Source organism: Mesoplodon densirostris, chromosome 16, assembly GCF_025265405.1.
Source record: "Mesoplodon densirostris isolate mMesDen1 chromosome 16, mMesDen1 primary haplotype, whole genome shotgun sequence".
NCBI classification, from domain to species: Eukaryota; Metazoa; Chordata; class Mammalia; order Artiodactyla; family Ziphiidae; genus Mesoplodon; species Mesoplodon densirostris.
Genome location: NC_082676.1, coordinates 55,396,632 through 55,410,405, shown reverse-complemented (window position 1 = coordinate 55,410,405; position 13,774 = coordinate 55,396,632). Strand labels below are relative to the sequence as shown.

At 42.4% G+C, this 13,774-nt stretch overlaps 1 non-coding gene across 1 annotated transcript; it reads right to left on the bottom strand.

Annotated features, from left to right (window-relative positions):
* Positions 1 to 13,383: 13,383 nt before the first annotated feature.
* Positions 13,384 to 13,456, bottom strand: TRNAR-CCU (transfer RNA arginine (anticodon CCU)). The gene has a single exon. It is a non-coding gene; the product is annotated as a tRNA-Arg (tRNA).
* Positions 13,457 to 13,774: the final 318 nt, after the last annotated feature.

Here is a 13,774-nt window from a genome sequence, read left to right as displayed (position 1 = left end):
TGGGTTTTTTTTTTTTTTTTTTTTTTGCCATACACGGGCCTCTCACTGTTATGGCCTCTCCCGTTGCGGAGCAGAGGCTCCGGATGCGCAGGCTCAGCAGCCATGGCTCCCGGGCCCAGCCACTCAGCAGCATGTGGGATCTTCCCAGACCGGGGCATGAACCCGTGTCCCCTGCCTTGGCAGGCGGGCTCTCAACCACTGCGCAACCAGGGAAGCCCTTTTATTTAATTTTTTACATTTAAATCTCTGTCCCATCAAAAAATGATGTCAGTTTATGATGGGAAGTCTGGAGCTAGCTTTTTCAAAATGGCTAGCTAGTTGCCTGACATCATTTCTTTTTTTTTTTTTTTTTTTTTTTTTTCTTTTTGCGGTATGCGGGCCTCTCACTGTCGCGGCCTCTCCCGTCGCGGAGCACAGGCTCCGGATGCGCAGGCCCAGCGGCCATGGCTCACGGGCCCAGCCGCTCCGCGGCACATGGGATCCTCCCAGACCGGGGCACGAACCCGTATCCCCTGCATCGGCAGGCGGACTCTCAACCACTGCGCCACCAGGGAGGCCCCTGACATCATTTCTTGAAACATGTTTTCTTTCTTTTAAAATTTCATTGAAGTATAGTTGATTTACAATGTTGTGTTAATTTCTGCTGTACAGCAAAGTGATTCAGTTATACATATATATATATATTCCTTTTCATATTCTTTTCCATTATGGTTTATCACAGGATATTGAATATAGTTCCCTGTGCTATACAATAAGACTTTGTTGTTTATCCTAGTTTGCATCTGCTAATCCCAAACTCCCAATCCTCCCCTCCACGACTCCTCCTCCCCATGGTAACCACGCATCTGTTCTCTATGTCTGTGAGTCCATTGCTGTTTCATAGATATGTTCATTTTTGTCATATTTTAGATTCCACATATGAGTGATATCATATGGTATTTGTCTTTTTCTGACTTACTTCGCTTAGTGTGATAATTTCTAGGTCCATCCATGTTGCTGCAAATGGCATTATTTCATTCTTTTTATGGCTGAGTAATATTCCATTGTGTGTGTATGTATATGTGTATATATATATATATATGTCACATCTTCTTTATCCATTCATCTGCTGATGGACATTTAGGTTGCTTCCATGTCTTGGCAATTGTAAATAGTGCTGCTATGAACATTAGGGTGCATATATCTTTTCAAATTCGAGTTTTTTCCAATATATGCCTAGGAGTGGGATTGCTGGATCATATGGTAACTCTATGAAAAATGTTTCCTTTACCTGCTGATTTGAAATAGGACTTGTACTATATCTATGTGCACATTTGGATCTGTTTTTGTGCTTTCAAGTCTCATCCTGTTATGTTGCTTGTTCCTAGTCATATCTTATAAGTTTAATTATCATTTTATAATAAATTTTAATTATTTCTTGGAACGATGCTTCCCTGTTATTATGCTCTTTGACATTTTTATTGGCTAGCTGGCTATCCTCAAGCATTTATTCTTCCAGGCAAACATTTAAGACTCTCTTGGTCAAGTTTCCCCAAAAAAGTTATGTTTAGATTTTTATTGGAATTGTATTAAATTTATGTTATTTTGGTAATAATGGACATCCTTACAGCAATATTAGGAAAATGGTGTGTTTTACTTTACTTGTGTTGAAGTCATTTTCCTGTTCTTCAGCAGTATCTTGAAGTTTGAGTCACACAAATCCTGCACATTTCTTGCGAAGTTAATTCAAAGTTGTTTTTTTTGTTGTTGTTATTGCACATGGTGACTAAACTCTCTTCCCTCCCCAACCCCGAGTCATTCTGCTATATTAATTTTTATGGATTTTGTAACTGGTCATCTTACAGAACTCTTATTCATTTTAAGTGTTTTTCATTGATTCTTTTGGATGTTGCAGGTAGCTCATTCCCCAAAAAATGATAATTTTGTCTCCCTTTCCACATTTATACCTCTTTTTCTAGTTCTTGGCTTCAGTACAGGTTCAGGAATTCAGATGCCTATGGGGCCCAGGCAAGTAACATAAATGAGAGAACTGGGCCCGGTGAGGCCTTTGGCAAACGGGAGAGCACAAGTCTTACCTAAAGGGAGAAGTTCTTACTCAGCTCCAGCCATTTTGTGCCGTTTGAGAAACAGGCCACGTGTTGACAGGTGGTCAGATTTTTTTAAAAGATATGCCAAAAATCAGGTGTTTTTTAAAATGTGAAATCTATAAGTCTTTTAAGTGTTGAAAATGAATTCAAATGTTTTAAACAACAGGCAAGTCAAATATAGAATATCTGATGGTCAGGTTCAACCCAGGCTCGGAGTATGACCCCCTTTGGCTAGAACTTCCAGAATATAAGAATGTATTGAGTTTGAATAGCAGGCACTTTTGCCTCATCCTGGTTTAGTAAAAATGCCTCCACTGTTTGACCAGTTAGCTATTTTGTAGACTCCTGATTTATTCTTTTTCATGTGAAGCCTCCATCTCTCTCCAATCTAACAGGAGTATTATACGAAGAGAGAATTTTGAATTCTATTAGCTGATATGGTTTTCTTCTTTGATGGATGAATGTGATGAATCCATACATTTTCTAATATTGAACCATCCTCGCCTTTGTGATTTGTGGAACTAAGCTATAATTAGTCACATTATGTTATTCTTTTATTATACAGTTGTATTCCATTTTCTGTCTTATTGAGAGTTACAAAACTAGGAGGGAAAAGGTCTATTTTGTTTTATTTTTGCAGCAAAACTCACCTATTGCCTCCATCGCACGACCACCACTATCTCCTCCTTGTTTTCTTGGGTAAATAGTGTGACACGTAGAGGGAAGGGAGAGGTGGTAAAACTTCACCATGGCCACCCGGACATTCTGGAGGATTGATGGATGATTATTCGGCTTTTGTTTTGCTGAGGGAGAAATGTTCAAGCTCGATTCTTCTCAGTACAGAAATCTTGTTTTTTTAGAGGCTCTTTGAGGAAGAGGGGGAAAGAACTCTGGGAGGAAGGGAACGAGATGTCTAACAGTGTCTGCTGTGGTTTGTAATTTGGTCCCTTTCTCTGATGTCTCATAAAGCTATTAATAAAGTATCCATTGTCTTCAGTGTACTGTAGAATTGGGTCTTTTTCTGCAATGTGACAAACTATTAAGCAAAACCACCCCTAGACCCAGGCAAGGGCAGTTCCTGCCTTTGCTTTACAGGGCCCTGCTCTGTCCCTCTTTTGGCCACACTCCTCCCCAGAAGGTAAGGAGACCACAGGGTGAAGGTCCTACAAATGGGTGCAGGCCTGTTTGGGTTGGGAATTCTGGATTACTGAATGCCTGGGCCCTGTGCTCCCTGCCTTCTACCTAAATGGCCCAAGCCTGCACCCAGGGCCTGTGCAGGCCACTTTCCTATGTCCGTTCTTCCAGTGTAGGACAGCATGGCAGGTGTTTGCACTCCCAGGCCTGGAAGGATGACCAAGGATGACTGATTTTTTTTTTTTTTGCATTTGTTTTTTTTAATTTTTTAATATTTATTTATTTATTTTTGGCTGTGTTGCTGTGCGTGGGCTTTCTCTAGTTGTGGCAAACGGGGGCTACTCTTTGTTGCAGTGCGCAGGCTTCTCATTGCAGTGACTTCTATTGTTGCAGAGCGCAGGCTCTAGGCACGTGGGCTTCAGTAGTTGTGGCATGCAGGCTCAGTAGTTGTGCCTTGCAGGCTCTAGAGTGCAGGCTCTGTAGTTGTGGCACACAGGCTTAGCTGCTTCATGGCATGTGGGATCTTCCTGGACCAGGGCTTGAACCCGTGTCCCCTGCATTGGCAGGAGGATTCTCAACCACTGCGCCACCAGGGAAGTCCCAGGGATAGCTGATTGTGTGGAGGGTGGACAAAGCTTGGACAAGTGGGCTGAAATGTCCACAGTATTCCCGTAGGCCCGTTATGATGTAGGACGGAGCTGGGGACCATGAGGAAAGGGTGTTCAACTGTCCTTATGCCACTCAATAATATCTTAGAATTTCAAGGAGACTGGGAGAATTCTCAGTTGAAACTTGGCTTCCCAAGTGGTTATAAAAGAATATCCATCAAGGTAGAAGTGAAACAATTTTTAAGCACAGTTAGCTTACTTATATCTCTTAATCACTCTAGCCGTATGGTATACGGGCCTCCCTTCAAACTCTTGCTCCAGGTCCCATAATTGCTTGGGGAAAAAGTATTGCTGAGTCTAAGTCCTCCAGGTGATCACGAGACCACCAGGGTAGACCCACAAGAGGAAGCAATGTAGGGACTTCTGTATTCATTTGTTTCCCAGATAGTAAATTCAGCTCATATATTCTCTTCCCTTTCAAAATGACTCAAATGACCAAAGAAATAGAAAAATACCTGCATCCCTAACTGTCTTAGTCTCTGAGAGCTGCCATAACAAAACACCACAAATTGGGTAGCTTAAATCAACAGAACTTTATTCTCTCCCAGTTCCAGAAGTTGGAAATCTAGGTGTCATTGGGGCCATGTTCCCTCCAGAGGCTCCAGGGGAGAATCTTTCCAGCTCCTGGTGGCTGCTGGCAACATTTGCATTCGTGGACTTGTAAGTAGCTGCATCCTTCCAGTCTCTGCCTTCATCTTCACATGGCCTTCTCCTTCCGAGTGTATCTCTGTGTGTCCTCTCCTCTTCTTAGAAGGACAGCAGTCACTGGATTTAGGGTGCACCCTAATCCAGTATGATATCATCTTAATAATTACATCTACAAAGACCCTATTTCCAGTTAAGGTCACATTCTGAGGTTCCCGGTGGATATGGATTTTGGGATGACACTAGTCAACCCAGTATACTATCCCTAAATAAGTTTGGTCTAAGGCTCTTGTTTTCTGTCTCTGTCTCTTTTTCTCTCTTCTCAGGATTTGGTTACCAAAGCTGGGTTAGTTTGTAAAATCATCTGAGACACTTTTAAACATTTTTTATGCTCTGGAACCAGCTCAGTCATATAGAAATTCTCTCTTCCCTTAAGGTTTGACAGAATTTGCCCACTCCCCCACCCCCGCCCAAATCATCGGAGTTCGCATTTCAGCAAAGTTGTGGAAAGCTCTTTTTTTTTTTTTTTTTTTTTTTTTTTTTTTTTTTTTATTATACATATACATATGTTCCCATATCCCCTCCCTTTTGCGTCTCCCTCCCACCCTCCCTATCCCACCCCTCCAGGCGGTCACAAAGCACCGAGCTGATCTCCCTGTGCTATGCGGCTGCTTCCCACTAGCTATCTACCTTACATTTGGTAGTGTATATATGTCCATGCCGCTCTTTCACTTTGTCACAGCTTACCCTTCCCCCTCCCCATATCCTCAAGTCCATGCTCTAGTAGGTCTGTGTCTTTATTCCTGTCTTACCCCTATGTTCTTGATGACATTTTTTTCTTAAATTCCATATATATGTGTCAGCATACAGTATTTGTCTTTCTCTTTCTGACTTACTTCACTCTGTATGACAGACTCTAGGTCCATCCACCTCATTACAAATAGCTCAATTTCATTTCTTTTTATGGCTGAGTAATATTCCATTGTATATATGTGCCACATCTTCTTTATCCATTCATCCGATGATGGACACTTAGGTTGTTTCCATCTCCGGGCTATTGTAAATAGGGCTGCTATGAACATTTTGGTACATGTCTCTTTTTGAATTATGGTTTTCTCAGGGTATATGCCCAGTAGTGGGATTGCTGGGTCATATGGTAGTTCTATTTGTAGTTTTTTAAGGAACCTCCATACCGTTCTCCATAGTGGCTGTACCAATTCACATTCCCACCAGCAGTGCAAGAGTGTTCCCTTTTTTCCACACCCTCTCCAGCATTTATTGTTTCTAGATTTTTTGATGATGGCCATTCTGACTGGTGTGAGATGATATCTCACTGTAGTTTTGATTTGCATTTCTCTAATGAGTAAAGATGTTGAGCATCCTTTCATGTGTTTGTTGGCTGTCTGTATATCTTCTGTGGAGAAATGTCTATTTAGGTCTTCTGCCCATTTTTGGATTGGGTTGTTTGTTTTTTTGCTATTGAGCTGCATGAGCTGCTTATAAATTTTGGAGATTAATCCTTTGTCAGTTACTTCATTTGCAAATATTTTCTCCCATTCTGAGGGTTGTCTTTTCGTCTTGTTTATGGTTTCCTTTGCTGTGCAAAAGCTTTGAAGTTTCATTAGGTCCCATGTGTTTATTTTTGTCTTTATTTCCATTTCTCTAGGAGGTGGGTCAAAAAGGATCTTGCTGTGATTTATGTCATAGAGTGTTCTGCCTATGTTTTCCTCTAGGAGTTTGATAGTGTCTGGCCTTACATTTAGGTCTTTAATCCATTTTGAGCTAATTTTTGTGTATGGTGTTAGGGAGTGATCTAATCTCATACTTTTACATGTCCCTGTCCAGTTTTCCCAGCACCACTTATTGAAGAGACTGTCCTTTCTCCACTGTACATTCCTGCCTCCTTTATCAAAGATAAGGTGACCATATGTCCGTGGGTTTATCTCTGGGCTTTCTATCCTGTTCCATTGATCTATCTTTCTGTTTTTGTGCCAGTACCATACTGTCTTGATTACTGTAGCTTTGTAGTATAGTCTGAAGTCAGGGAGCCTGATTCCTCCAGCTCCATTTTTCGTTCTCAAGATTGCTTTGGCTATTCGGGGTCTTTTGTGTTTCCATACAAATTGTGAAATTTTTTGTTCTAGTTCTGTGAAAAATGCCATTGGCAGTTTGATAGGTATTGCATTGAATCTGTAGATTGCTTTGGGTAGTAGAGTCATTTTCACAATGTTGATTCTTCCAATCCAAGAACATGGTACATCTCTCCATCTATTTGTATCATCTTTAATTTCTTTCATCAGTGTCTTGTAATTTTCTGCATACAGGTCTTTTGTCTCCTTAGGTAGGTTTATTCCTAGATATTTTATTCTTTTTGTTGCAATGGTAAATGGGAGTGTTTCCTTGATTTCACTTTCAGATTTTTCATCATTAGTATATAGGAATGCCAGAGATTTCTGGGCATTAATTTTGTATCCTGCAACTTTACCAAATTCATTGATTAGCTCTAGTAGTTTTCTGGTAGCATCTTTAGGATTCTCTATGTATAGTATCATGTCATCTGCAAACAGTGACAGCTTTACTTCTTCTTTTCCGATTTGGATTCCTTTTATTTCCTTTTCTTCTCTGATTGCTGTGGCTAAAACTTCCAAAACTATGTTGAATAAGAGTGGTGAGAGTGGGCAACCTTGTCTTGTTCCTGATCTTAGTGGAAATGGTTTCAGTTTTTCACCATTGAGGACGATGCTGGCTGTGGGTTTGTCATATATGGCCTTTATTATGTTGAGGAAAGTTCCCTCTATGCCTACTTTCTGCAGGGTTTTTATCATAAATGGGTGTTGAATTTTGTCAAAAGCTTTCTCTGCATCTATTGAGATGATCATATGGTTTTTCTCCTTCAACTTGTTAATATGGTGTATCACATTGATTGATTTGCGTATATTGAAGAATCCTTGCATTCCTGGAATAAACCCCACTTGATCATGGTGTATGATCCTTTTAATGTGCTGTTGGATTCTGTTTGCTAGTATTTTGTTGAGGATTTTTGCATCTATGTTCATCAGTGATATTGGCCTGTAGTTTTCTTTCTTTGTGACATCCTTGTCTGGTTTTGGTATCAAGGTGATGGTGGCCTCGTAGAATGAGTTTGGGAGTGTTCCTCCCTCTGCTATATTTTGGAAGAGTTTGAGAAGGATAGGTGTTAGCTCTTCTCTAAATGCTTGATAGAATTCGCCTGTGAAGCCATCTGGTCCTGGGCTTTTGTTTGTTGGAAGATTTTTAATCACAGTTTCAATTTCAGTGCTTGTGATTGGTCTGTTCATATTTTCTATTTCTTCCTGATTCAGTCTTGGCAGGTTGTGCATTTCTAAGAATTTGTCCATTTCTTCCAGGTTGTCCATTTTATTGGCATAGAGTTGCTTATAGTAATCTCTCATGATCTTTTGTATTTCTGCAGTGTCAGTTGTTACTTCTCCTTTTTCATTTCTAATTCTATTGATTTGAGTCTTCTCCCTTTTTTTCTTGATGAGTCTGGCTAATGGTTTATCAATTTTGTTTATCTTCTCAAAGAACCAGCTTTTAGTTTTATTGATCTTTGCTATCGTTTCCTTCATTTCTTTTTCATTTATTTCTGATCTGATTTTTATGATTTCTTTCCTTCTGCTAACTTTGGGATGTTTTTGTTCTTCTTTCTCTAATTGCTTTAGGTGCAAGGTTAGGTTGTTTATTCGAGATATTTCCTGTTTCTTAAGGTGGGATTGTATTGCCATAAACTTCCCTCTTAGAACTGCTTTTGCTGCATCCCATAGGTTTTGGGTCGTCGTGTCTCCATTGTCATTTGTTTCTAGGTATTTTTTAATTTCCTCTTTGATTTCTTCAGTGATCACTTCGTTATTAAGTAGTGTATTGTTTAGCCTCCATGTGTTTGTATGTTTTACAGCTCTTTTCCTGTAATTGATATCTAGTCTCATAGCATTGTGGTCGGAAAAGATACTTGATACAATTTCAATTTTCTTAAATTTACCAAGGCTTGATTTGTGACCCAAGATATGATCTATCCTGGAGAATGTTCCATGAGCACTTGAGAAAAATGTGTATTCTGTTGTTTTTGGATGGAATGTCCTATAAATATCAATTAAGTCCATCTTGTTTAATGTATCATTTAAAGCTTGTGTTTCCTTATTTATTTTCATTTTGGATGACCTGTCCATTGGTGAAAGTGGGGTGTTAAAGTCCCCTACTATGATTGTGTTACTGTCGATTTCTCCTTTTATGGCTGTTAATATTTCCCTTATGTATTGAGGTGCTCCTATGTTGGGTGCATAAATATTTACAATTGTTATATCTTCTTCTTGGATTGATCCCTTGATCATTATGTAGTGTCCTTCTTTGTCTCTTCTAGTAGTCTTTATTTTAAAGTCTATTTTGTCTGATATGAGAATTGCTACTCCAGCTTTCTTTTGGTTTCCATTTGCATGGAATATCTTTTTCCATCCCCTTACTTTCAGTCTGTATGTGTCTCTAGGTCTGAAGTGGGTCTCTTGTAGACAGCATATATATGGGTCTTGTTTTTGTATCCATTCAGCCAGTCTGTGTCTTTTGGTGGGAGCATTTAGTCCATTTACATTTAAGGTAATTATCGATATGTATGTTCCTATTCCCATTTTCTTAATTGTTTTGGGTTCGTTATTGTAGTTCTTTTCCTTCTGTTGTGTTTCTTGCCTAGAGAAGTTCCTTTAGCATTTGTTGTAAAGCTGGTTTGGTGGTGCTGAACTCTCTCAGCTTTTGCTTGTCTGTAAAGGTTTTAATTTCTCCATCAAATCTGAATGAGATCCTTGCTGGGTAGAGTAATCTTGGTTGTAGGTTTTTCTCCTTCATCACTTTAAGTATGTCCTGCCACTCCCTTCTGGCTTGTAGAGTTTCTGCTGAGAGATCAGCTGTTATCCTGATGGGGATTCCCTTGTGTGTTATTTGTTGTTTTTGCCTTGCTGCTTTTAATATGATTTCTTTGTGTTTAATTTTTGACAGTTTGATTAATATGTGTCTTGGTGTATTTCTCCTTGGATTTATTCTGTATGGGACTCTCTGTGCCTCCTGGACTTGATTAACTATTTCCTTTCCCATATTAGGGAAGTTTTCAACTATAATCTCTTCAAATATTTTCTCAGTCCCTTTCTTTTTCTCTTCTTCTTCTGGAACCCCTATAATTCGAATGTTGGTGCGTTTAATGTTGTCCCAGAGGTCTCTGAGACTGTCCTCTGTTCTTTTCATTCTTTTTTCTTTATTTTGCTGTGCAGCAGTTATTTCCACTATTTTATCTTCCACCTCACTTATCCGTTCTTCTGCCTCAGTTATTCTGCTATTGATCCCATCTAGAGTATTTTTTATTTCATTTATTGTGTTTTTAATCAATGCTTGATTCGTCTTTAGTTCTTCTAGGTCCTTGTTAACTGTTTCTTGCATTTTGTCTATTCTATTTCCAAGATTTTGGATCATCTTTACCATCATTATTCTGAATTCTTTTTCAGATAGACTGCCTATTACCTCTTCATTTGTTAGGTCTGGTGGGTTTTTATCTTGCTCCTTCTCCTGCTGTGTGTTTTTCTGTCTTCTCATTTTGCTTATGTTACTGTGTTTGGGGTCTCCTCTTTGCAGGCTGCAGGTTCGTAGTTCCCGCTGTTTTTGGTGTCTGTCCCCAGTGGCTAAGGTTGGTTTAGTGGGTTGTGTAGGCTTCTTGGTGGAGGGGACTACTGCCTGTGTTCTGGTGGATGAGGCTGGATCTTGTCTTTCTGGTGGGCAGGTCCACGTCTGGTGGTGTGTTTTGGGGTGTTTGCGGACTTTTTATGATTTGAGGCAGCCTCTCTGCTAATGGGTGGTGTTGTGTTCCTGTCTTGCTAGTTGTTTGGCATAGGGTGTCCAGCACTGTAGCTTGCTGGTCGTTGAGTGAAGCTGGGTGCTGGTGTTGAGATGGAGATCTCTGGAAAATTTTCGCCGTTTGATATTATGTGGAGCTGGGAGGTCTCTTGTGGACCAGTGTCCTGAAGTTCGCTCTCCCACCTCAGAGGCACAGCACTGACTCCTGGCTCCTCAATTTGGGATGATTTGTTGTCTATTCATGTATTCCACAGATGCAGGGTACATGAAGTTGATTGTGGAGCTTTAATCCGCTGCTTCTGAGGCTGCTGGGAGAGGTTTCCCTTTCTCTTCTTTGTTCTCACAGCTCCTGGGTCTCAGCTTTGGATATGGCCCCGCCTCTGCGTGTAGGTCGCCGGAGGGCGTCTGTTCTTCGCTCAGACAGGACAGGGTTAAAGGAGCAGCCTCTTCGGGGACTCTGGCTCACTCAGGCCGGGCGGGAGGGAGGGGCACGGAGTGCGGGGAGAGCCTGCAGCGGCAGAGGTCGGCGTGACGTTGCACCAGCCCGAGGCGCGCCGTGCGTTCTCCCAGGGAAGCCGCCTCTTGATCCCGGGACCCCGGCAGTGGCAGGCTGCACAGGCTCCCGGAAGGGCGGTGTGGACAGTGACCTGCGCTCGCACACAGGCTTCTTGGCGGCGGCAGCAGCAGCCCCAGCGTCCCACGCCCGTCTCTGGGTTCCGCGCTTTCAGCCGCGACTCGCGCCCGTCTCTGGAGCTCCTTTACGCGGCGCTCTTAATCCCCTCTCCTCGCGCACCAGGAAACCAAGAGGGAAGAAAAAGTCTCCTGCCTCTTCGGCAGCTCCAGAGTTTTCCCGGACTCCCTCCCGGCTAGCTGTGGCACATTAGCCCCCTTCAGGCTGAGTTCTCGCCGCCAGTCCCAGTCCTCTCCCTGCGCTCTGACCGAAGCCCGAGCCTCAGCTCCAGCGCCGCCCGCCCCGCGGGGGAGCAGACAAGCCTCTCGGGCTGGTGAGTGCCGCTCGGCACCGCTCCTCTGTGCGGGAATCTCTCTGCTTTGCCCTACCCAGGTATGTGGGGAGTTTCTTGCCTTTTGGGAGGTCTGGGGTCTTCTGCCAGCGTTCAGTAGGTGTTCTGTAGGAGTTGTTCCACGTGTAGCTGTATTTCTGGTGTATCTGTGGGGAGGAAGGTGATCTCCGCGTCTTACTCTTCCGCCATCTTACCCGGAAGTCGTGGAAAGCTCTTTACCAGCTTCTTCTGTGACTTTTTTTGTCTTGAATTTTTCTACCTCTTCTTGAGTGGATTATATTGTCTTATTTTGGTTAGTATTTTATTAGTATAAATTTGAACAGAGCGTGCTTTTAACTGTAATCTTCTTTCATGTCTTTGTGTCTCATCCCTTTCATATTTCTGGGCCTATTTATTTGTATTTTTTCTTTTCTTCTTATGTAACCTTGCCAGAGGATTGTCTGTTTTATTGGTCTTTTAAAAGAGTTAGTTTTTTTTTATTTATCTTACCAATCCTATCATTTTTCTGTTTTCTAGTTTGCTTATGTCTGCTTTTATCTTTCCTTATTTCCTTCTACCATCCTTAGATTTATTAGTTTTTATCTCAGTTGTTTAGTTAATTGCTCTTTTTATTTTCATTTTTATTGAATAACAAAACCACTTAAACCTTATCTTTTCTCCAGTGAGTAGCCAGAGAGATGGATGCACTGTGAGAATGTCGTAGCTAGGACTGAGGGCCTGGAAACAGAAAAGATCAAAAACACATTTCTCTGTTGGGGACCTGGCTATGGGTCCAAAATGCCAGTTGTTCAGATGATGCTACTATACACATTATCTCTTTTCTACTGTTGCTTCCTGCCGAATGCTAACCAAAGGGCCATGGTGGTCTCTAGCTGCTAGAGACTAAATGTTTATATCCCGTTAAGTCATAGTTGGGGGCTTCCCTGGAGGCACAGTGGTTAAGAATCTACCTGCCAATGCAGGGGACATGAGTTCGATCCCTGGCCCAGGAAGATCCCACATGCCACGGAGCAACTAAGCCTGTGCGCCACAGCTACTGAGCCTGCACTCTAGAGCCTGCGAGCCACAACTACTGAGTCCACGGGCCACAACTACTGAAGCCCACGTGCCTAGAGCCCATGCTTTGCAACGAGAGAGGCCACTGCAATGAGAAACCCGTGCACTGCAATTAAATGTAGCCCCTGCTCGCCACAACTACAGAAAGCTAGCGCACAGCAACGAAGACCCAATGCAGCCAAAAATAAATAAATAAGTTTTTTTAAAAAGTCATAGTTTGAAACCTAACCCCAACTGTGAGGGTATTAGAAGGCAGGGCCTTGGGGAGGTGATTAGTCATGAGGGTGGAGCCCTCATGAATGGGATTAGTGCCCTTATAAAAGAAGCCCCAGAGAGCTCCCCACCCTTTCCACCATGTGAGGTTGCAGTGAGAAGATGACAATCTATGAACTAGGAAGTGGGTGCTCACAGACACAAAATCTGCCAGCACTTTGATCTTGGACTTCCCAGCCTCCAGAATTGTGAGCAATACATTTTTGTTACTTATCAGCCACCCGGTCTGTGATATTCTGTTATAGCAGCCTGAACAGACTAGTGAAGGGCTGGACTCCATCTTTCCATCAGTGATACTGTAACTGTGACCCTTCAAACTTTAAGCCACTAGGATTCAAGGCCTCTCTGAATCAGTTTTGTCTTATCTGGGGAGCCCTAAGGCCTAAGTCGAAATTGTTTGGAGTTTCATCAGCTGGTCTGCAAATGCTACAGCTGCGCTTGACAGACAACTGCGTGTACCAGGCAGGTTTCCTGCCCTTCCCCCACTCCAACTTTTTTATCGTTGTACCAGGTCTTAGTTGCGGCAGGCATGCTCCTCAGTTGTGGCTCACCAGCTCCTTTAGTCATGGCTTGCTGGCTCTTTAGTTGTGGCATGCGAACTCTTAGTTGCAGTATCCATATGGGATCTAGTTCCCTGACCAGGGATTGAACCTGGGCCCCCTGCATTAGGGGCACAGAGTCTTAACCACTGCACCACCAGGGAATTGTTGTTGACGATACAGGTTTGAGGATAGGGTGCAATGGAGAGTGAAACACTTTTCAGCCAGACCAGGTTAAGTCTGCTTGTAGCATCTTGAAAAGGCTCAGTTTCAAGGCATCCTGGATTGTCAGCAGAGGACAGCAATAGACTGGGGCTAGGATACCTGACCCTGACCCCTGGTCTCCAAGTGGAACTTGGTGCAGGACAGTGTAAGTATCCACTGGCCTGTTACAGGTGGTGGTCAGCATAGAGGACATACAAAATTGGGGGGTATAAGAATGGGGGTCCCTGACAAGCCCCAATTGCCAGACCTCCCTTCTT